General features: G+C 49.9%; 50 non-coding genes across 50 annotated transcripts; all 50 read left to right on the forward strand.

The window, feature by feature from the left end:
• Positions 1-75: 75 nt before the first annotated feature.
• Positions 76-194, forward strand: LOC128131007 (5S ribosomal RNA). Its single transcript, XR_008228934.1, has one exon. It is a non-coding gene; the product is annotated as a 5S ribosomal RNA (ribosomal RNA).
• Positions 195-413: 219 nt separating this feature from the next.
• Positions 414-532, forward strand: LOC128128667 (5S ribosomal RNA). The gene has a single exon (XR_008226668.1). It is a non-coding gene; the product is annotated as a 5S ribosomal RNA (ribosomal RNA).
• A 218-nt stretch (positions 533-750) lies between these two features.
• On the forward strand, positions 751-869 carry LOC128130241 (5S ribosomal RNA). Its single transcript, XR_008228163.1, has one exon. It is a non-coding gene; the product is annotated as a 5S ribosomal RNA (ribosomal RNA).
• Positions 870-1088: 219 nt separating this feature from the next.
• On the forward strand, positions 1089-1207 carry LOC128128668 (5S ribosomal RNA). Its single transcript, XR_008226669.1, has one exon. It is a non-coding gene; the product is annotated as a 5S ribosomal RNA (ribosomal RNA).
• A 220-nt stretch (positions 1208-1427) lies between these two features.
• Positions 1428-1546, forward strand: LOC128128669 (5S ribosomal RNA). The gene has a single exon (XR_008226672.1). It is a non-coding gene; the product is annotated as a 5S ribosomal RNA (ribosomal RNA).
• A 219-nt stretch (positions 1547-1765) lies between these two features.
• On the forward strand, positions 1766-1884 carry LOC128128670 (5S ribosomal RNA). The gene has a single exon (XR_008226673.1). It is a non-coding gene; the product is annotated as a 5S ribosomal RNA (ribosomal RNA).
• A 221-nt stretch (positions 1885-2105) lies between these two features.
• Positions 2106-2224, forward strand: LOC128130306 (5S ribosomal RNA). The gene has a single exon (XR_008228230.1). It is a non-coding gene; the product is annotated as a 5S ribosomal RNA (ribosomal RNA).
• Positions 2225-2441: 217 nt separating this feature from the next.
• LOC128130676 (5S ribosomal RNA) lies at positions 2442-2560 on the forward strand. Its single transcript, XR_008228599.1, has one exon. It is a non-coding gene; the product is annotated as a 5S ribosomal RNA (ribosomal RNA).
• A 221-nt stretch (positions 2561-2781) lies between these two features.
• LOC128128671 (5S ribosomal RNA) lies at positions 2782-2900 on the forward strand. The gene has a single exon (XR_008226676.1). It is a non-coding gene; the product is annotated as a 5S ribosomal RNA (ribosomal RNA).
• Positions 2901-3119: 219 nt separating this feature from the next.
• Positions 3120-3238, forward strand: LOC128130057 (5S ribosomal RNA). The gene has a single exon (XR_008227980.1). It is a non-coding gene; the product is annotated as a 5S ribosomal RNA (ribosomal RNA).
• Positions 3239-3457: 219 nt separating this feature from the next.
• LOC128128673 (5S ribosomal RNA) lies at positions 3458-3576 on the forward strand. The gene has a single exon (XR_008226679.1). It is a non-coding gene; the product is annotated as a 5S ribosomal RNA (ribosomal RNA).
• Positions 3577-3796: 220 nt separating this feature from the next.
• LOC128130578 (5S ribosomal RNA) lies at positions 3797-3915 on the forward strand. Its single transcript, XR_008228501.1, has one exon. It is a non-coding gene; the product is annotated as a 5S ribosomal RNA (ribosomal RNA).
• A 222-nt stretch (positions 3916-4137) lies between these two features.
• Positions 4138-4256, forward strand: LOC128130690 (5S ribosomal RNA). Its single transcript, XR_008228613.1, has one exon. It is a non-coding gene; the product is annotated as a 5S ribosomal RNA (ribosomal RNA).
• Positions 4257-4476: 220 nt separating this feature from the next.
• LOC128128674 (5S ribosomal RNA) lies at positions 4477-4595 on the forward strand. The gene has a single exon (XR_008226680.1). It is a non-coding gene; the product is annotated as a 5S ribosomal RNA (ribosomal RNA).
• A 223-nt stretch (positions 4596-4818) lies between these two features.
• Positions 4819-4937, forward strand: LOC128128675 (5S ribosomal RNA). Its single transcript, XR_008226681.1, has one exon. It is a non-coding gene; the product is annotated as a 5S ribosomal RNA (ribosomal RNA).
• A 219-nt stretch (positions 4938-5156) lies between these two features.
• LOC128130015 (5S ribosomal RNA) lies at positions 5157-5275 on the forward strand. The gene has a single exon (XR_008227939.1). It is a non-coding gene; the product is annotated as a 5S ribosomal RNA (ribosomal RNA).
• A 221-nt stretch (positions 5276-5496) lies between these two features.
• On the forward strand, positions 5497-5615 carry LOC128130493 (5S ribosomal RNA). Its single transcript, XR_008228418.1, has one exon. It is a non-coding gene; the product is annotated as a 5S ribosomal RNA (ribosomal RNA).
• Positions 5616-5835: 220 nt separating this feature from the next.
• On the forward strand, positions 5836-5954 carry LOC128130110 (5S ribosomal RNA). The gene has a single exon (XR_008228033.1). It is a non-coding gene; the product is annotated as a 5S ribosomal RNA (ribosomal RNA).
• Positions 5955-6174: 220 nt separating this feature from the next.
• LOC128128676 (5S ribosomal RNA) lies at positions 6175-6293 on the forward strand. The gene has a single exon (XR_008226682.1). It is a non-coding gene; the product is annotated as a 5S ribosomal RNA (ribosomal RNA).
• A 220-nt stretch (positions 6294-6513) lies between these two features.
• On the forward strand, positions 6514-6632 carry LOC128128677 (5S ribosomal RNA). Its single transcript, XR_008226683.1, has one exon. It is a non-coding gene; the product is annotated as a 5S ribosomal RNA (ribosomal RNA).
• A 219-nt stretch (positions 6633-6851) lies between these two features.
• Positions 6852-6970, forward strand: LOC128130059 (5S ribosomal RNA). Its single transcript, XR_008227982.1, has one exon. It is a non-coding gene; the product is annotated as a 5S ribosomal RNA (ribosomal RNA).
• Positions 6971-7190: 220 nt separating this feature from the next.
• Positions 7191-7309, forward strand: LOC128128679 (5S ribosomal RNA). Its single transcript, XR_008226685.1, has one exon. It is a non-coding gene; the product is annotated as a 5S ribosomal RNA (ribosomal RNA).
• Positions 7310-7529: 220 nt separating this feature from the next.
• On the forward strand, positions 7530-7648 carry LOC128129531 (5S ribosomal RNA). The gene has a single exon (XR_008227482.1). It is a non-coding gene; the product is annotated as a 5S ribosomal RNA (ribosomal RNA).
• Positions 7649-7870: 222 nt separating this feature from the next.
• Positions 7871-7989, forward strand: LOC128128680 (5S ribosomal RNA). The gene has a single exon (XR_008226686.1). It is a non-coding gene; the product is annotated as a 5S ribosomal RNA (ribosomal RNA).
• Positions 7990-8209: 220 nt separating this feature from the next.
• On the forward strand, positions 8210-8328 carry LOC128128681 (5S ribosomal RNA). Its single transcript, XR_008226687.1, has one exon. It is a non-coding gene; the product is annotated as a 5S ribosomal RNA (ribosomal RNA).
• A 222-nt stretch (positions 8329-8550) lies between these two features.
• On the forward strand, positions 8551-8669 carry LOC128128682 (5S ribosomal RNA). The gene has a single exon (XR_008226688.1). It is a non-coding gene; the product is annotated as a 5S ribosomal RNA (ribosomal RNA).
• Positions 8670-8889: 220 nt separating this feature from the next.
• LOC128130016 (5S ribosomal RNA) lies at positions 8890-9008 on the forward strand. The gene has a single exon (XR_008227940.1). It is a non-coding gene; the product is annotated as a 5S ribosomal RNA (ribosomal RNA).
• A 221-nt stretch (positions 9009-9229) lies between these two features.
• On the forward strand, positions 9230-9348 carry LOC128128683 (5S ribosomal RNA). Its single transcript, XR_008226689.1, has one exon. It is a non-coding gene; the product is annotated as a 5S ribosomal RNA (ribosomal RNA).
• A 222-nt stretch (positions 9349-9570) lies between these two features.
• On the forward strand, positions 9571-9689 carry LOC128128684 (5S ribosomal RNA). The gene has a single exon (XR_008226696.1). It is a non-coding gene; the product is annotated as a 5S ribosomal RNA (ribosomal RNA).
• A 220-nt stretch (positions 9690-9909) lies between these two features.
• Positions 9910-10028, forward strand: LOC128128685 (5S ribosomal RNA). Its single transcript, XR_008226697.1, has one exon. It is a non-coding gene; the product is annotated as a 5S ribosomal RNA (ribosomal RNA).
• Positions 10029-10248: 220 nt separating this feature from the next.
• On the forward strand, positions 10249-10367 carry LOC128128686 (5S ribosomal RNA). The gene has a single exon (XR_008226698.1). It is a non-coding gene; the product is annotated as a 5S ribosomal RNA (ribosomal RNA).
• A 220-nt stretch (positions 10368-10587) lies between these two features.
• LOC128128687 (5S ribosomal RNA) lies at positions 10588-10706 on the forward strand. Its single transcript, XR_008226699.1, has one exon. It is a non-coding gene; the product is annotated as a 5S ribosomal RNA (ribosomal RNA).
• Positions 10707-10926: 220 nt separating this feature from the next.
• LOC128128688 (5S ribosomal RNA) lies at positions 10927-11045 on the forward strand. The gene has a single exon (XR_008226702.1). It is a non-coding gene; the product is annotated as a 5S ribosomal RNA (ribosomal RNA).
• Positions 11046-11265: 220 nt separating this feature from the next.
• LOC128128691 (5S ribosomal RNA) lies at positions 11266-11384 on the forward strand. Its single transcript, XR_008226705.1, has one exon. It is a non-coding gene; the product is annotated as a 5S ribosomal RNA (ribosomal RNA).
• Positions 11385-11604: 220 nt separating this feature from the next.
• Positions 11605-11723, forward strand: LOC128128692 (5S ribosomal RNA). The gene has a single exon (XR_008226706.1). It is a non-coding gene; the product is annotated as a 5S ribosomal RNA (ribosomal RNA).
• A 221-nt stretch (positions 11724-11944) lies between these two features.
• On the forward strand, positions 11945-12063 carry LOC128128696 (5S ribosomal RNA). The gene has a single exon (XR_008226707.1). It is a non-coding gene; the product is annotated as a 5S ribosomal RNA (ribosomal RNA).
• A 223-nt stretch (positions 12064-12286) lies between these two features.
• Positions 12287-12405, forward strand: LOC128128697 (5S ribosomal RNA). Its single transcript, XR_008226709.1, has one exon. It is a non-coding gene; the product is annotated as a 5S ribosomal RNA (ribosomal RNA).
• A 219-nt stretch (positions 12406-12624) lies between these two features.
• Positions 12625-12743, forward strand: LOC128128699 (5S ribosomal RNA). The gene has a single exon (XR_008226711.1). It is a non-coding gene; the product is annotated as a 5S ribosomal RNA (ribosomal RNA).
• A 221-nt stretch (positions 12744-12964) lies between these two features.
• On the forward strand, positions 12965-13083 carry LOC128128700 (5S ribosomal RNA). The gene has a single exon (XR_008226713.1). It is a non-coding gene; the product is annotated as a 5S ribosomal RNA (ribosomal RNA).
• A 220-nt stretch (positions 13084-13303) lies between these two features.
• On the forward strand, positions 13304-13422 carry LOC128128701 (5S ribosomal RNA). The gene has a single exon (XR_008226714.1). It is a non-coding gene; the product is annotated as a 5S ribosomal RNA (ribosomal RNA).
• Positions 13423-13642: 220 nt separating this feature from the next.
• On the forward strand, positions 13643-13761 carry LOC128128703 (5S ribosomal RNA). The gene has a single exon (XR_008226716.1). It is a non-coding gene; the product is annotated as a 5S ribosomal RNA (ribosomal RNA).
• Positions 13762-13981: 220 nt separating this feature from the next.
• On the forward strand, positions 13982-14100 carry LOC128128705 (5S ribosomal RNA). Its single transcript, XR_008226718.1, has one exon. It is a non-coding gene; the product is annotated as a 5S ribosomal RNA (ribosomal RNA).
• A 222-nt stretch (positions 14101-14322) lies between these two features.
• Positions 14323-14441, forward strand: LOC128128707 (5S ribosomal RNA). The gene has a single exon (XR_008226720.1). It is a non-coding gene; the product is annotated as a 5S ribosomal RNA (ribosomal RNA).
• Positions 14442-14660: 219 nt separating this feature from the next.
• On the forward strand, positions 14661-14779 carry LOC128128710 (5S ribosomal RNA). The gene has a single exon (XR_008226722.1). It is a non-coding gene; the product is annotated as a 5S ribosomal RNA (ribosomal RNA).
• Positions 14780-15000: 221 nt separating this feature from the next.
• Positions 15001-15119, forward strand: LOC128128711 (5S ribosomal RNA). The gene has a single exon (XR_008226723.1). It is a non-coding gene; the product is annotated as a 5S ribosomal RNA (ribosomal RNA).
• Positions 15120-15339: 220 nt separating this feature from the next.
• On the forward strand, positions 15340-15458 carry LOC128128714 (5S ribosomal RNA). Its single transcript, XR_008226724.1, has one exon. It is a non-coding gene; the product is annotated as a 5S ribosomal RNA (ribosomal RNA).
• A 220-nt stretch (positions 15459-15678) lies between these two features.
• LOC128128716 (5S ribosomal RNA) lies at positions 15679-15797 on the forward strand. The gene has a single exon (XR_008226725.1). It is a non-coding gene; the product is annotated as a 5S ribosomal RNA (ribosomal RNA).
• Positions 15798-16018: 221 nt separating this feature from the next.
• Positions 16019-16137, forward strand: LOC128128717 (5S ribosomal RNA). The gene has a single exon (XR_008226727.1). It is a non-coding gene; the product is annotated as a 5S ribosomal RNA (ribosomal RNA).
• Positions 16138-16359: 222 nt separating this feature from the next.
• Positions 16360-16478, forward strand: LOC128130494 (5S ribosomal RNA). Its single transcript, XR_008228419.1, has one exon. It is a non-coding gene; the product is annotated as a 5S ribosomal RNA (ribosomal RNA).
• A 220-nt stretch (positions 16479-16698) lies between these two features.
• Positions 16699-16817, forward strand: LOC128130716 (5S ribosomal RNA). Its single transcript, XR_008228639.1, has one exon. It is a non-coding gene; the product is annotated as a 5S ribosomal RNA (ribosomal RNA).
• Positions 16818-16881: the final 64 nt, after the last annotated feature.

Raw genomic sequence — 16881 nt, forward strand, 5'->3', positions numbered from 1 at the left:
CACGCCTCGCGTACGAAAGCAAACGAGGTTCTGCGTCTTGTAAGACATAAAAACAATTACCACGGATAGTATTTCGGGTGCGATCATACCAGCACTAATGCACCGGATCCCATCAGAACTCCGCACTTAAGCGTGCTTGGGCGAGAGTAGTACTAGGATCGGTGACCCCCTGGGAAGTCCTCGTGTTGCACCCCCTTTTTCGTTGCCCGTTTGCGTTTTTTTAGGTTTTAGGTGCGTTTTTTTTTCCTTTCTTCTTATGTCTATGCTCGAGCGGCATCCGGTTCAATGTTGATCGTTTTCGTGTTTCCCTGAACGGAGCCGATCCCTCACGTGGGTCCCACGCCTCGCGTACGAAAGCAAACGAGGTTCTGCGTCTTGTAAGACATAAAAACAACTACCACGGATAGTATTTCGGGTGCGATCATACCAGCACTAATGCACCGGATCCCATCAGAACTCCGCAGTTAAGCGTGCTTGGGCGAGAGTAGTACTAGGATGGGTGACCCCCTGGGAAGTCCTCGTGTTGCACCCCTTTTTCGTTGCCCGTTTGCGTTTTTTTAGGTTTTAGTTGCGTTTTTTTTTCCTTTCTTGCTATGTCTATGCTCGGGCGGCATCTGGTTCAATGTTGATCGTTTTCGTGTTTCCCTGAACGGAGTCGATCCCTCACGTGGGTCCCACGCCTCGCGTACGAAAGCAAACGAGGTTCTGCGTCTTGTAAGACATAAAAACAATTACCACGGATAGTATTTCGGGTGCGATCATACCAGCACTAATGCACCGGATCCCATCAGAACTCTGCAGTTAAGCGTGCTTGGGCGAGAGTAGTACTAGGATGGGTGACCCCCTGGGAAGTCCTCGTGTTGCACCCCCTTTTTCGTTGCCCGTTTGCGTTTTTTTAGGTTTTAGGTGCGTTTTTTTTTCCTTTCTTGTTATGTCTATGCTCGGGCGGCATCCGGTTCAATGTTGATCGTTTTCGTGTTTCCCTGAACGGAGCCGATCCCTCACGTGGGTCCCACGCCTCGCGTACGAAAGCAAACGAGGTTCTGCGTCTTGTAAGACATAAAAACAATTACCACGGATAGTATTTCGGGTGCGATCATACCAGCACTAATGCACCGGATCCCATCAGAACTCCGCAGTTAAGCGTGCTTGGGCGAGAGTAGTACTAGGATGGGTGACCCCCTGGGAAGTCCTCGTGTTGCACCCCCTTTTTCGTTGCCCGTTTGCGTTTTTTTAGGTTTTAGGTGCGTTTTTTTTTTCCTTTCTTGTTATGTCTATGCTCGAGCGGCATCCGGTTCAATGTTGATCGTTTTCGTGTTTCCCTGAACGGAGCCGATCCCTCACGTGGGTCCCACGCCTCGCGTACGAAAGCAAACGAGGTTCTGCGTCTTGTAAGACATAAAAACAATTACCACGGATAGTATTTCGGGTGCGATCATACCAGCACTAATGCACCGGATCCCATCAGAACTCCGCAGTTAAGCGTGCTTGGGCGAGAGTAGTACTAGGATGGGTGACCCCCTGGGAAGTCCTCGTGTTGCACCCCCTTTTTCGTTGCCCGTTTGCGTTTTTTTAGGTTTTAGGTGCGTTTTTTTTTCCTTTCTTGTTATGTCTATGCTCGGGCGGCATCCGGTTCAATGTTGATCGTTTTCGTGTTTCCCTGAACGGAGCTGATCCCTCACGTGGGTCCCACGCCTCGCGTACGAAATCAAACGAGGTTCTGCGTCTTGTAAGACATAAAAACAATTACCACGGATAGTATTTCGGGTGCGATCATACCAGCACTAATGCACCGGATCCCATCAGAACTCCGCAGTTAAGCGTGCTTGGGCGAGAGTAGTACTAGGATGGGTGACCCCCTGGGAAGTCCTCGTGTTGCACCCCCTTTTTCGTTGCCCGTTTGCGTTTTTTTAGGTTTTAGGTGCGTTTTTTTTTTTCCTTTCTTGTTATGTCTATGCTCGGGCGGCATCCGGTTCAATGTTGATCGTTTTCGTGTTTCCCTGAACGGAGCCGATCCCTCACGTGGGTCCCACGCCTCGCGTACGAAAGCAAACGAGGTTCTGCGTCTTGTAAGACATAAAAACAATTACCACGGATAGTATTTCGGGTGCGATCGTACCAGCACTAATGCACCGGATCCCATCAGAACTCCGCAGTTAAGCGTGCTTGGGCGAGAGTAGTACTAGGATGGGTGACCCCCTGGGAAGTCCTCGTGTTGCACCCCTTTTTCGTTGCCCGTTTGCGTTTTTTTAGGTTTTAGTTGCGTTTTTTTTCCTTTCTTGCTATGTCTATGCTCGGGCGGCATCCGGTTCAATGTTGATCGTTTTCGTGTTTCCCTGAACGGAGCCGATCCCTCATGTGGGTCCCACGCCTCGCGTACGAAAGCAAACGAGGTTCTTCGTCTTGTAAGACATAAAAACAATTACCACGGATAGTATTTCGGGTGCGATCATACCAGCACTAATGCACCGGATCCCATCAGAACTCCGCAGTTAAGCGGGCTTGGGCGAGAGTAGTACTAGGATGGGCGACCCCCTGGGAAGTCCTCGTGTTGCACCCCCTTTTTCGTTGCCCGTTTGCGTTTTTTTAGCTTTTAGGTGCGTTTTTTTTTTTCCTTTTTTGTTATGTCTATGCTCGGGCGGCATCCGGTTCAATGTTGATCGTTTTCGTGTTTCCCTGAACGGAGCCGATCCCTCACGTGGGTCCCACGCCTCGCGTACGAAAGCAAACGAGGTTCTGCGTCTTGTAAGACATAAAAACAATTACCACGGATAGTATTTCGGGTGCGATCATACCAGCACTAATGCACCGGATCCCATCAGAACTCCGCAGTTAAGCGTGCTTGGGCGAGAGTAGTACTAGGATGGGTGACCCCCTGGGAAGTCCTCGTGTTGCACCCCCTTTTTCGTTGCCCGTTTGCGTTTTTTTAGGTTTTAGGTGCGTTTTTTTTTCCTTTCTTGTTATGTCTATGCTCGGGCGGCATCCGGTTCAATGTTGATCGTTTTCGTGTTTCCCTGAACGGAGCCGATCCCTCACGTGGGTCCCACGCCTCGCGTACGAAAGCAAACGAGGTTCTGCGTCTTGTAAGACATAAAAACAATTACCACGGATAGTATTTCGGGTGCGATCATACCAGCACTAATGCACCGGATCCCATTAGAACTCCGCAGTTAAGCGTGCTTGGGCGAGAGTAGTACTAGGATGGGTGACCCCCTGGGAAGTCCTCGTGTTGCACCCCCTTTTTCGTTGCCCGTTTGCGTTTTTTTAGGTTTTAGGTGCGTTTTTTTTTCCTTTCTTGTTATGTCTATGCTCGGGCGGCATCCGGTTCAATGTTGATCGTTTTCGTGTTTCCCTGAACGGAGCCGATCCCTCACGTGGGTCCCACGCCTCGCGTACGAAAGCAAACGAGGTTCTGCGTCTTGTAAGACATAAAAACAATTACCACGGATAGTATTTCGGGTGCGATCATACCAGCACTAATGCACCGGATCCCATCAGAACTCCGCAGTTAAGCGTGCTTGGGCGAGAGTAGTACTAGGATGGGTGACCCCCTGGGAAGTCCTCGTGTTGCACCCCCTTTTTCGTTGCCCGTTTGCGTTTTTTTAGGTTTTATGTGCGTTTTTTTTTTCCTTTCTTGTTATGTCTATGCTCGGGCGGCATCCGGTTCAATGTTGATCGTTTTCGTGTTTCCCTGAACGGAGCCGATCCCTCACGTGGGTCCCACGCCTCGCGTACGAAAGCAAACGAGGTTCTGCGTCTTGTAAGACATAAAAACAATTACCACGGATAGTATTTCGGGTGCGATCATACCAGCACTAATGCACCGGATCCCATCTGAACTCCGCAGTTAAGCGTGCTTGGGCGAGAGTAGTTCTAGGATGGGTGACCCCCTGGGAAGTCCTCGTGTTGCACCCCCTTTTTCGTTGCCCGTTTGCGTTTTTTTAGGTTTTAGGTGCGTTTTTTTTTTTTCCTTTCTTGTTATGTCTATGCTCGGGCGGCATCCGGTTCAATGTTGATCGTTTTCGTGTTTCCCTGAACGGAGCCGATCCCTCACGTGGGTCCCACGCCTCGCGTACGAAAGCAAACGAGGTTCTGCGTCTTGTAAGACATAAAAACAATTACCACGGATAGTATTTCGGGTGCGATCATACCAGCACTAATGCACCGGATCCCATCAGAACACCGCAGTTAAGCGTGCTTGGGCGAGAGTAGTACTAGGATGGGTGACCCCCTGGGAAGTCCTCGTGTTGCACCCCCTTTTTTGTTGCCCGTTTGCGTTTTTTTAGGTTTTAGGTGCGTTTTTTTTTTCCTTTCTTGTTATGTCTATGCTCGGGCGGCATCCGGTTCAATGTTGATCGTTTTCGTGTTTCCCTGAACGGAGCCGATCCCTCACGTGGGTCCCACGCCTCGCGTACGAAAGCAAACGAGGTTCTGCGTCTTGTAAGACATAAAAACAATTACCACGGATAGTATTTCGGGTGCGATCATACCAGCACTAATGCACCGGATCCCATCAGAACTCCGCAGTTAAGCGTGCTTGGGCGAGAGTAGTACTAGGATGGGTGACCCCCTGGGAAGTCCTCGTGTTGCACCCCCTTTTTCGTTGCCCGTTTGCGTTTTTTTAGGTTTTAGGTGCGTTTTTTTTTTTTTCCTTTCTTGTTATGTCTATGCTCGGGCGGCATCCGGTTCAATGTTGATCGTTTTCGTGTTTCCCTGAACGGAGCCGATCCCTCACGTGGGTCCCACGCCTCGCGTACGAAAGCAAACGAGGTTCTGCGTCTTGTAAGACATAAAAACAATTACCACGGATAGTATTTCGGGTGCGATCATACCAGCACTAATGCACCGGATCCCATCAGAACTCCGCAGTTAAGCGTGCTTGGGCGAGAGTAGTACTAGGATGGGTGACCCCCTGGGAAGTCCTCGTGTTGCACCCCCTTTTTCGTTGCCCGTTTGCGTTTTTTTAGGTTTTAGGTGCGTTTTTTTTTCCTTTCTTGTTATGTCTATGCTCGGGCGGCATCCGGTTCAATGTTGATCGTTTTCGTGTTTCCCTGAACGGAGCCGATCCCTCACGTGGGTCCCACGCTTCGCGTACGAAAGCAAACGAGGTTCTGCGTCTTGTAAGACATAAAAACAATTACCACGGATAGTATTTCGGGTGCGATCATACCAGCACTAATGCACCGGATCCCATCAGAACTCCGCAGCTAAGCGTGCTTGGGCGAGAGTAGTACTAGGATGGGTGACCCCCTGGGAAGTCCTCGTGTTGCACCCCCTTTTTCGTTGCCCGTTTGCGTTTTTTTAGGTTTTAGGTGCGTTTTTTTTTTTCCTTTCTTGTTATGTCTATGCTCGGGCGGCATCCGGTTCAATGTTGATCGTTTTCGTGTTTCCCTGAACGGAGCCGATCCCTCACGTGGGTCCCACGCCTCGCGTACGAAAGCAAACGAGGTTCTGCGTCTTGTAAGACATAAAAACAATTACCACGGATAGTATTTCGGGTGCGATCATACCAGCACTAATGCACCGGATCCCATCAGAACTCCGCAGTTAAGCGGGCTTGGGCGAGAGTAGTACTAGGATGGGTGACCCCCTGGGAAGTCCTCGTGTTGCACCCCCTTTTTCGTTGCCCGTTTGCGTTTTTTTAGGTTTTATGTGCGTTTTTTTTTTCCTTTCTTGTTATGTCTATGCTCGGGCGGCATCCGGTTCAATGTTGATCGTTTTCGTGTTTCCCTGAACGGAGCCGATCCCTCACGTGGGTCCCACGCCTCGCGTACGAAAGCAAACGAGGTTCTGCGTCTTGTAAGAGATAAAAACAATTACCACGGATAGTATTTCGGGTGCGATTATACCAGCACTAATGCACCGGATCCCATCAGAACTCCGCAGTTAAGCGTGCTTGGGCGAGAGTAGTACTAGGATGGGTGACCCCCTGGGAAGTCCTCGTGTTGCACCCCCTTTTTCGTTGCCCGTTTGCGTTTTTTTAGGTTTTAGGTGCGTTTTTTTTTTCCTTTCTTGTTATGTCTATGCTCGGGCGGCATCCGGTTCAATGTTGATCGTTTTCGTGTTTCCCTGAACGGAGCCGATCCCTCACGTGGGTCCCACGCCTCGCGTACGAAAGCAAACGAGGTTCTGCGTCTTGTAAGACATAAAAACAATTACCACGGATAGTATTTCGGGTGCGATCATACCAGCACTAATGCACCGGATCCCATCAGAACTCCGCAGTTAAGCGTGCTTGGGCGAGAGTAGTACTAGGATGGGTGACCCCCTGGGAAGTCCTCGTGTTGCACCCCCTTTTTCGTTGCCCGTTTGCGTTTTTTTAGGTTTTAGGTGCGTTTTTTTTTTCCTTTCTTGTTATGTCTATGCTCGGGCGGCATCCGGTTCAATGTTGATCGTTTTCGTGTTTCCCTGAACGGAGCCGATCCCTCACGTGGGTCCCACGCCTCGCGTACGAAAGCAAACGAGGTTCTGCGTCTTGTAAGACATAAAAACAATTACCACGGATAGTATTTCGGGTGCGATCATACCAGCACTAATGCACCGGATCCCATCAGAACTCCGCAGTTAAGCGTGCTTGGGCGAGAGTAGTACTAGGATGGGTGACCCCCTGGGAAGTCCTCGTGTTGCACCCCCTTTTTCGTTGCCCGTTTGCGTTTTTTTAGGTTTTAGGTGCGTTTTTTTTTCCTTTCTTGTTATGTCTATGCTCGGGCGGCATCCGGTTCAATGTTGATCGTTTTCGTGTTTCCCTGAACGGAGCCGATCCCTCACGTGGGTCCCACGCCTCGCGTACGAAAGCAAACGAGGTTCTGCGTCTTGTAAGACATAAAAACAATTACCACGGATAGTATTTCGGGTGCGATCATACCAGCACTAATGCACCGGATCCCATTAGAACTCCGCAGTTAAGCGTGCTTGGGCGAGAGTAGTACTAGGATGGGTGACCCCCTGGGAAGTCCTCGTGTTGCACCCCCTTTTTCGTTGCCCGTTTGCGTTTTTTTAGGTTTTAGGTGCGTTTTTTTTTTCCTTTCTTGTTATGTCTATGCTCGGGCGGCATCCGGTTCAATGTTGATCGTTTTCGTGTTTCCCTGAACGGAGCCGATCCCTCACGTGGGTCCCACGCCTCGCGTACGAAAGCAAACGAGGTTCTGCGTCTTGTAAGACATAAAAACAATTACCACGGATAGTATTTCGGGTGCGATCATACCAGCACTAATGCACCGGATCCCATCAGAACTCCGCAGTTAAGCGTGCTTGGGCGAGAGTAGTACTAGGATGGGTGACCCCCTGGGAAGTCCTCGTGTTGCACCCCCTTTTTCGTTGCCCGTTTGCGTTTTTTTAGGTTTTATGTGCGTTTTTTTTTTCCTTTCTTGTTATGTCTATGCTCGGGCGGCATCCGGTTCAATGTTGATCGTTTTCGTGTTTCCCTGAACGGAGCCGATCCCTCACGTGGGTCCCACGCCTCGCGTACGAAAGCAAACGAGGTTCTGCGTCTTGTAAGACATAAAAACAATTACCACGGATAGTATTTCGGGTGCGATCATACCAGCACTAATGCACCGGATCCCATCTGAACTCCGCAGTTAAGCGTGCTTGGGCGAGAGTAGTACTAGGATGGGTGACCCCCTGGGAAGTCCTCGTGTTGCACCCCCTTTTTCGTTGCCCGTTTGCGTTTTTTTAGGTTTTAGGTGCGTTTTTTTTTTTTCCTTTCTTGTTATGTCTATGCTCGGGCGGCATCCGGTTCAATGTTGATCGTTTTCGTGTTTCCCTGAACGGAGCCGATCCCTCACGTGGGTCCCACGCCTCGCGTACGAAAGCAAACGAGGTTCTGCGTCTTGTAAGACATAAAAACAATTGCCACGGATAGTATTTCGGGTGCGATCATACCAGCACTAATGCACCGGATCCCATCAGAACTCCGCAGTTAAGCGTGCTTGGGCGAGAGTAGTACTAGGATGGGTGACCCCCTGGGAAGTCCTCGTGTTGCACCCCCTTTTTCGTTGCCCGTTTGCGTTTTTTTAGGTTTTAGGTGCGTTTTTTTTTTCCTTTCTTGTTATGTCTATGCTCGGGCGGCATCCGGTTCAATGTTGATCGTTTTCGTGTTTCCCTGAACGGAGCCGATCCCTCACGTGGGTCCCACGCCTCGCGTACGAAAGCAAACGAGGTTCTGCGTCTTGTAAGACATAAAAACAATTACCACGGATAGTATTTCGGGTGCGATCATACCAGCACTAATGCACCGGATCCCATCAGAACTCCGCAGTTAAGCGTGCTTGGGCGAGAGTAGTACTAGGATGGGTGACCCCCTGGGAAGTCCTCGTGTTGCACCCCCTTTTTCGTTGCCCGTTTGCGTTTTTTTAGGTTTTAGGTGCGTTTTTTTTTTTTCCTTTCTTGTTATGTCTATGCTCGGGCGGCATCCGGTTCAATGTTGATCGTTTTCGTGTTTCCCTGAACGGAGCCGATCCCTCACGTGGGTCCCACGCCTCGCGTACGAAAGCAAACGAGGTTCTGCGTCTTGTAAGACATAAAAACAATTACCACGGATAGTATTTCGGGTGCGATCATACCAGCACTAATGCACCGGATCCCATCAGAACTCCGCAGTTAAGCGTGCTTGGGCGAGAGTAGTACTAGGATGGGTGACCCCCTGGGAAGTCCTCGTGTTGCACCCCCTTTTTCGTTGCCCGTTTGCGTTTTTTTAGGTTTTAGGTGCGTTTTTTTTTTCCTTTCTTGTTATGTCTATGCTCGGGCGGCATCCGGTTCAATGTTGATCGTTTTCGTGTTTCCCTGAACGGAGCCGATCCCTCACGTGGGTCCCACGCCTCGCGTACGAAAGCAAACGAGGTTCTGCGTCTTGTAAGACATAAAAACAATTACCACGGATAGTATTTCGGGTGCGATCATACCAGCACTAATGCACCGGATCCCATCAGAACTCCGCAGCTAAGCGTGCTTGGGCGAGAGTAGTACTAGGATGGGTGACCCCCTGGGAAGTCCTCGTGTTGCACCCCCTTTTTCGTTGCCCGTTTGCGTTTTTTTAGGTTTTAGGTGCGTTTTTTTTTTTCCTTTCTTGTTATGTCTATGCTCGGGCGGCATCCGGTTCAATGTTGATCGTTTTCGTGTTTCCCTGAACGGAGCCGATCCCTCACGTGGGTCCCACGCCTCGCGTACGAAAGCAAACGAGGTTCTGCGTCTTGTAAGACATAAAAACAATTACCACGGATAGTATTTCGGGTGCGATCATACCAGCACTAATGCACCGGATCCCATCAGAACTCCGCAGTTAAGCGTGCTTGGGCGAGAGTAGTACTAGGATGGGTGACCCCCTGGGAAGTCCTCGTGTTGCACCCCCTTTTTCGTTGCCCGTTTGCGTTTTTTTAGGTTTTAGGTGCGTTTTTTTTTTTTCCTTTCTTGTTATGTCTATGCTCGGGCGGCATCCGGTTCAATGTTGATCGTTTTCGTGTTTCCCTGAACGGAGCCGATCCCTCACGTGGGTCCCACGCCTCGCGTACGAAAGCAAACGAGGTTCTGCGTCTTGTAAGACATAAAAACAATTACCACGGATAATATTTCGGGTGCGATCATACCAGCACTAATGCACCGGATCCCATCAGAACTCCGCAGTTAAGCGTGCTTGGGCGAGAGTAGTACTAGGATGGGTGACCCCCTGGGAAGTCCTCGTGTTGCACCCCCTTTTTCGTTGCCCGTTTGCGTTTTTTTAGGTTTTAGGTGCGTTTTTTTTTTCCTTTCTTGTTATGTCTATGCTCGGGCGGCATCCGGTTCAATGTTGATCGTTTTCGTGTTTCCCTGAACGGAGCCGATCCCTCACGTGGGTCCCACGCCTCGCGTACGAAAGCAAACGAGGTTCTGCGTCTTGTAAGACATAAAAACAATTACCACGGATAGTATTTCGGGTGCGATCATACCAGCACTAATGCACCGGATCCCATCAGAACTCCGCAGTTAAGCGTGCTTGGGCGAGAGTAGTACTAGGATGGGTGACCCCCTGGGAAGTCCTCGTGTTGCACCCCCTTTTTCGTTGCCCGTTTGCGTTTTTTTAGGTTTTAGGTGCGTTTTTTTTTTCCTTTCTTGTTATGTCTATGCTCGGGCGGCATCCGGTTCAATGTTGATCGTTTTCGTGTTTCCCTGAACGGAGCCGATCCCTCACGTGGGTCCCACGCCTCGCGTACGAAAGCAAACGAGGTTCTGCGTCTTGTAAGACATAAAAACAATTACCACGGATAGTATTTCGGGTGCGATCATACCAGCACTAATGCACCGGATCCCATCAGAACTCCGCAGTTAAGCGTGCTTGGGCGAGAGTAGTACTAGGATGGGTGACCCCCTGGGAAGTCCTCGTGTTGCACCCCCTTTTTCGTTGCCCGTTTGCGTTTTTTTAGGTTTTAGGTGCGTTTTTTTTTTCCTTTCTTGTTATGTCTATGCTCGGGCGGCATCCGGTTCAATGTTGATCGTTTTCGTGTTTCCCTGAACGGAGCCGATCCCTCACGTGGGTCCCACGCCTCGCGTACGAAAGCAAACGAGGTTCTGCGTCTTGTAAGACATAAAAACAATTACCACGTATAGTATTTCGGGTGCGATCATACCAGCACTAATGCACCGGATCCCATCAGAACTCCGCAGTTAAGCGTGCTTGGGCGAGAGTAGTACTAGGATGGGTGACCCCCTGGGAAGTCCTCGTGTTGCACCCCCTTTTTCGTTGCCCGTTTGCGTTTTTTTAGGTTTTAGGTACGTTTTTTTTTTCCTTTCTTGTTATGTCTATGCTCGGGCGGCATCCGGTTCAATGTTGATCGTTTTCGTGTTTCCCTGAACGGAGCCGATCCCTCACGTGGGTCCCACGCCTCGCGTACGAAAGCAAACGAGGTTCTGCGTCTTGTAAGACATAAAAACAATTACCACGGATAGTATTTCGGGTGCGATCATACCAGCACTAATGCACCGGATCCCATCAGAACTCCGCAGTTAAGCGTGCTTGGGCGAGAGTAGTACTAGGATGGGTGACCCCCTGGGAAGTCCTCGTGTTGCACCCCCTTTTTCGTTGCCCGTTTGCGTTTTTTTAGGTTTTAGGTGCGTTTTTTTTTTCCTTTCTTGTTATGTCTATGCTCGGGCGGCATCCGGTTCAATGTTGATCGTTTTCGTGTTTCCCTGAACGGAGCCGATCCCTCACGTGGGTCCCACGCCTCGCGTACGAAAGCAAACGAGGTTCTGCGTCTTGTAAGACATAAAAACAATTACCACGGATAGTATTTCGGGTGCGATCATACCAGCACTAATGCACCGGATCCCATCAGAACTCCGCAGTTAAGCGTGCTTGGGCGAGAGTAGTACTAGGATGGGTGACCCCCTGGGAAGTCCTCGTGTTGCACCCCCTTTTTCGTTGCCCGTTTGCGTTTTTTTAGGTTTTAGGTGCGTTTTTTTTTTCCTTTCTTGTTATGTCTATGCTCGGGCGGCATCCGGTTCAATGTTGATCGTTTTCGTGTTTCCCTGAACGGAGCCGATCCCTCACGTGGGTCCCACGCCTCGCGTACGAAAGCAAACGAGGTTCTGCGTCTTGTAAGACATAAAAACAATTACCACGTATAGTATTTCGGGTGCGATCATACCAGCACTAATGCACCGGATCCCATCAGAACTCCGCAGTTAAGCGTGCTTGGGCGAGAGTAGTACTAGGATGGGTGACCCCCTGGGAAGTCCTCGTGTTGCACCCCCTTTTTCGTTGCCCGTTTGCGTTTTTTTAGGTTTTAGGTGCGTTTTTTTTTTTCCTTTCTTGTTATGTCTATGCTCGGGCGGCATCCGGTTCAATGTTGATCGTTTTCGTGTTTCCCTGAACGGAGCCGATCCCTCACGTGGGTCCCACGCCTCGCGTACGAAAGCAAACGAGGTTCTGCGTCTTGTAAGACATAAAAACAATTACCACGGATAGTATTTCGGGTGCGATCATACCAGCACTAATGCACCGGATCCCATCAGAACTCCGCAGTTAAGCGTGCTTGGGCGAGAGTAGTACTAGGATGGGTGACCCCCTGGGAAGTCCTCGTGTTGCACCCCCTTTTTCGTTGCCCGTTTGCGTTTTTTTAGGTTTTAGGTGCGTTTTTTTTTTTTTCCTTTCTTGTTATGTCTATGCTCGGGCGGCATCCGGTTCAATGTTGATCGTTTTCGTGTTTCCCTGAACGGAGCCGATCCCTCACGTGGGTCCCACGCCTCGCGTACGAAAGCAAACGAGGTTCTGCGTCTTGTAAGACATAAAAACAATTACCACGGATAATATTTCGGGTGCGATCATACCAGCACTAATGCACCGGATCCCATCAGAACTCCGCAGTTAAGCGTGCTTGGGCGAGAGTAGTACTAGGATGGGTGACCCCCTGGGAAGTCCTCGTGTTGCACCCCCTTTTTCGTTGCCCGTTTGCGTTTTTTTAGGTTTTAGGTGCGTTTTTTTTTCCTTTCTTGTTATGTCTATGCTCGGGCGGCATCCGGTTCAATGTTGATCGTTTTCGTGTTTCCCTGAACGGAGCCGATCCCTCACGTGGGTCCCACGCCTCGCGTACGAAAGCAAACGAGGTTCTGCGTCTTGTAAGACATAAAAACAATTACCACGGATAGTATTTCGGGTGCGATCATACCAGCACTAATGCACCGGATCCCATCAGAACTCCGCAGTTAAGCGTGCTTGGGCGAGAGTAGTACTAGGATGGGTGACCCCCTGGGAAGTCCTCGTGTTGCACCCCCTTTTTCGTTGCCCGTTTGCGTTTTTTTAGGTTTTAGGTGCGTTTTTTTTTTTCCTTTCTTGTTATGTCTATGCTCGGGCGGCATCCGGTTCAATGTTGATCGTTTTCGTGTTTCCCTGAACGGAGCCGATCCCTCACGTGGGTCCCACGCCTCGCGTACGAAAGCAAACGAGGTTCTGCGTCTTGTAAGACATAAAAACAATTACCACGGATAATATTTCGGGTGCGATCATACCAGCACTAATGCACCGGATCCCATCAGAACTCCGCAGTTAAGCGTGCTTGGGCGAGAGTAGTACTAGGATGGGTGACCCCCTGGGAAGTCCTCGTGTTGCACCCCCTTTTTCGTTGCCCGTTTGCGTTTTTTTAGGTTTTAGGTGCGTTTTTTTTTTCCTTTCTTGTTATGTCTATGCTCGGGCGGCATCCGGTTCAATGTTGATCGTTTTCGTGTTTCCCTGAACGGAGCCGATCCCTCACGTGGGTCCCACGCCTCGCGTACGAAAGCAAACGAGGTTCTGCGTCTTGTAAGACATAAAAACAATTACCACGGATAGTATTTCGGGTGCGATCATACCAGCACTAATGCACCGGATCCCATCAGAACTCCGCAGTTAAGCGTGCTTGGGCGAGAGTAGTACTAGGATGGGTGACCCCCTGGGAAGTCCTCGTGTTGCACCCCCTTTTTCGTTGCCCGTTTGCGTTTTTTTAGGTTTTAGGTGCGTTTTTTTTTTCCTTTCTTGTTATGTCTATGCTCGGGCGGCATCCGGTTCAATGTTGATCGTTTTCGTGTTTCCCTGAACGGAGCCGATCCCTCACGTGGGTCCCACGCCTCGCGTACGAAAGCAAACGAGGTTCTGCGTCTTGTAAGACATAAAAACAATTACCACGGATAGTATTTCGGGTGCGATCATACCAGCACTAATGCACCGGATCCCATCAGAACTCCGCAGTTAAGCGTGCTTGGGCGAGAGTAGTACTAGGATGGGTGACCCCCTGGGAAGTCCTCGTGTTGCACCCCCTTTTTCGTTGCCCGTTTGCGTTTTTTTAGGTTTTAGGTGCGTTTTTTTTTTCCTTTCTTGTTATGTCTATGCTCGGGCGGCATCCGGTTCAATGTTGATCGTTTTCGTGTTTCCCTGAACGGAGCCGATCCCTCACGTGGGTCCCACGCCTCGCGTACGAAAGCAAACGAGGTTCTGCGTCTTGTAAGACATAAAAACAATTACCACGTATAGTATTTCGGGTGCGATCATACCAGCACTAATGCACCGGATCCCATCAGAACTCCGCAGTTAAGCGTGCTTGGGCGAGAGTAGTACTAGGATGGGTGACCCCCTGGGAAGTCCTCGTGTTGCACCCCCTTTTTCGTTGCCCGTTTGCGTTTTTTTAGGTTTTAGGTGCGTTTTTTTTTTTTCCTTTCTTGTTATGTCTATGCTCGGGCGGCATCCGGTTCAATGTTGATCGTTTTCGTGTTTCCCTGAACGGAGCCGATCCCTCACGTGGGTCCCACGCCTCGCGTACGAAAGCAAACGAGGTTCTGCGTCTTGTAAGACATAAAAACAATTACCACGGATAATATTTCGGGTGCGATCATACCAGCACTAATGCACCGGATCCCATCAGAACTCCGCAGTTAAGCGTGCTTGGGCGAGAGTAGTACTAGGATGGGTGACCCCCTGGGAAGTCCTCGTGTTGCACCCCCTTTTTCGTTGCCCGTTTGCGTTTTTTTAGGTTTTAGGTGCGTTTTTTTTTCCTTTCTTGTTATGTCTATGCTCGGGCGGCATCCGGTTCAATGTTGATCGTTTTCGTGTTTCCCTGAACGGAGCCGATCCCTCACGTGGGTCCCACGCCTCGCGTACGAAAGCAAACGAGGTTCTGCGTCTTGTAAGACATAAAAACAATTACCACGGATAGTATTTCGGGTGCGATCATACCAGCACTAATGCACCGGATCCCATCAGAACTCCGCAGTTAAGCGTGCTTGGGCGAGAGTAGTACTAGGATGGGTGACCCCCTGGGAAGTCCTCGTGTTGCACCCCCTTTTTCGTTGCCCGTTTGCGTTTTTTTAGGTTTTAGGTGCGTTTTTTTTTTTCCTTTCTTGTTATGTCTATGCTCGGGCGGCATCCGGTTCAATGTTGATCGTTTTCGTGTTTCCCTGAACGGAGCCGATCCCTCACGTGGGTCCCACGCCTCGCGTACGAAAGCAAACGAGGTTCTGCGTCTTGTAAGACATAAAAACAATTACCACGGATAATATTTCGGGTGCGATCATACCAGCACTAATGCACCGGATCCCATCAGAACTCCGCAGTTAAGCGTGCTTGGGCGAGAGTAGTACTAGGATGGGTGACCCCCTGGGAAGTCCTCGTGTTGCACCCCCTTTTTCGTTGCCCGTTTGCGTTTTTTTAGGTTTTAGGTGCGTTTTTTTTTTCCTTTCTTGTTATGTCTATGCTCGGGCGGCATCCGGTTCAATGTTGATCGTTTTCGTGTTTCCCTGAACGGAGCCGATCCCTCACGTGGGTCCCACGCCTCGCGTACGAAAGCAAACGAGGTTCTGCGTCTTGTAAGACATAAAAACAATTACCACGGATAGTATTTCGGGTGCGATCATACCAGCACTAATGCACCGGATCCCATCAGAACTCCGCAGTTAAGCGTGCTTGGGCGAGAGTAGTACTAGGATGGGTGACCCCCTGGGAAGTCCTCGTGTTGCACCCCCTTTTTCGTTGCCCGTTTGCGTTTTTTTAGGTTTTAGGTGCGTTTTTTTTTTCCTTTCTTGTTATGTCTATGCTCGGGCGGCATCCGGTTCAATGTTGATCGTTTTCGTGTTTCCCTGAACGGAGCCGATCCCTCACGTGGGTCCCACGCCTCGCGTACGAAAGCAAACGAGGTTCTGCGTCTTGTAAGACATAAAAACAATTACCACGGATAGTATTTCGGGTGCGATCATACCAGCACTAATGCACCGGATCCCATCAGAACTCCGCAGTTAAGCGTGCTTGGGCGAGAGTAGTACTAGGATGGGTGACCCCCTGGGAAGTCCTCGTGTTGCACCCCCTTTTTCGTTGCCCGTTTGCGTTTTTTTAGGTTTTAGGTGCGTTTTTTTTTTTCCTTTCTTGTTATGTCTATGCTCGGGCGGCATCCGGTTCAATGTTGATCGTTTTCGTGTTTCCCTGAACGGAGCCGATCCCTCACGTGGGTCCCACGCCTCGCGTACGAAAGCAAACGAGGTTCTGCGTCTTGTAAGACATAAAAACAATTACCACGTATAGTATTTCGGGTGCGATCATACCAGCACTAATGCACCGGATCCCATCAGAACTCCGCAGTTAAGCGTGCTTGGGCGAGAGTAGTACTAGGATGGGTGACCCCCTGGGAAGTCCTCGTGTTGCACCCCCTTTTTCGTTGCCCGTTTGCGTTTTTTTAGGTTTTAGGTGCGTTTTTTTTTTTTCCTTTCTTGTTATGTCTATGCTCGGGCGGCATCCGGTTCAATGTTGATCGTTTTCGTGTTTCCCTGAACGGAGCCGATCCCTCACGTGGGTCCCACGCCTCGCGTACGAAAGCAAACGAGGTTCTGCGTCTTGTAAGACATAAAAACAATTACCACGGATAGTATTTCGGGTGCGATCATACCAGCACTAATGCACCGGATCCCATCAGAACTCCGCAGTTAAGCGGGCTTGGGCGAGAGTAGTACTAGGATGGGTGACCCCCTGGGAAGTCCTCGTGTTGCACCCCCTTTTTCGTTGCCCGTTTGCGTTTTTTTAGGTTTTATGTGCGTTTTTTTTTTCCTTTCTTGTTATGTCTATGCTCGGGCGGCATCCGGTTCAATGTTGATCGTTTTCGTGTTTCCCTGAACGGAGCCGATCCCTCACGTGGGTCCCACGCCTCGCGTACGAAAGCAAACGAGGTTCTGCGTCTTGTAAGACATAAAAACAATTACCACGGATAGTATTTCGGGTGCGATCATACCAGCACTAATGCACCGGATCCCATCAGAACTCCGCAGTTAAGCGTGCTTGGGCGAGAGTAGTACTAGGATGTGTGACCCCCTGGGAAGTCCTCGTGTTGCACCCCCTTTTTCGTTGCCCGTTTGCGTTTTTTTAGGTTTTAGGTGCGTTTTTTTTTTCCTTTCTTGTTA

The sequence above is a fragment of the Lactuca sativa genome, chromosome 1, assembly GCF_002870075.4.
Source record: "Lactuca sativa cultivar Salinas chromosome 1, Lsat_Salinas_v11, whole genome shotgun sequence".
NCBI classification, from domain to species: domain Eukaryota; kingdom Viridiplantae; phylum Streptophyta; class Magnoliopsida; order Asterales; family Asteraceae; genus Lactuca; species Lactuca sativa.